General features: G+C 43.6%; 1 protein-coding gene across 2 annotated transcripts in view; it reads left to right on the top strand.

The window, feature by feature from the left end:
• Cadm3 (cell adhesion molecule 3) overlaps positions 1-958 on the top strand; it is a 31,375-nt gene that overhangs the window by 26,712 nt on the left and 3,705 nt on the right. The window lies entirely within an intron of this gene.

Below are 958 nucleotides of genomic sequence, written 5' to 3'. Positions count from 1 at the left end.
GACACCTAGAAAGTTCGGTTAGTCAGTATTTGCCAGTTGCAGTAAAACGAAACTTGGTGCGGTAACTCACATTTGTAATCTCAGTCAGGGAATCAAGACAAGCTATCCTACATGGTGATCTCCCAGCTAAAGAGAGGTTATCTTGTTCAACAAATTGGGTAGATGGTATTCCTTTGGCTTATACAGTTAGCACACGGACATGCATGGGCACATGTGCACACCGTACAAACACAAAAGAGACATTCAAACCTGAATATCTCCAGACCCAGAAGAAAATTCAGGGTCTCTACTCATGAATGCACAGTAAGGCAGGGAGTAGGTTGTCTAACACCTAGAATCTCATGGATGAGAAAGTGGTCCAAAGCCCGAATGCTTGGGACCAGAGTATATACATTGATGATTATGACTCTACAGACAACCTCTCAGCTCATGGAAATTCCTCAACACAGCAATGGGACTAGTGCAAGATTCTGATTGCTGTGACAAGGCTCTGGGATCTAGGCTCAAGCCCTGAGATATCTCCAGATCATTTCTAATGGCAAATGGCAACTGATGAAAGTTTACATACCCTGCAATTGGTATCTTCTTTTTTTATTAAATTTATTTATTTATCCACTTTACATTCCAATATCAGCCCTTGTTTTCTGCCCAGTACTCCTTCATGCAAGTCCTATGGACAGCCTTGTCTGGCCTCAGTTGGTATCTTCTTGATCCTTCCCTGGTCTAAAAAGCTAAAGGAGACTAGGTTGAGAGTTTGCTGCCAGTGCTGACGCCTGGTGGTGGAAGGAGTTACTGCAGCCTCTTCAGGAATCTCCTGTGTAAAAACCTTTCAAAAAAAAAATTAAAAGAAAAAGAAAGAAAGAGAGAGAGAGAGGGAGGGAGGGAGGGAGGGAGAGAGGGAGAGGGGGAGAGAGAGAAAGAGAGAGAGAGAGAGAGAGAGAGAGAGAGAGAGAGAGAG

The sequence above is a fragment of the Mastomys coucha genome, unplaced genomic scaffold (assembly GCF_008632895.1).
Source record: "Mastomys coucha isolate ucsf_1 unplaced genomic scaffold, UCSF_Mcou_1 pScaffold1, whole genome shotgun sequence".
Lineage (NCBI taxonomy): Eukaryota > Metazoa > Chordata > Mammalia > Rodentia > Muridae > Mastomys > Mastomys coucha.
The sequence above is the reverse complement of the archived record's forward strand: the minus strand, read 5'-3'. Positions and strand labels throughout refer to the sequence as shown.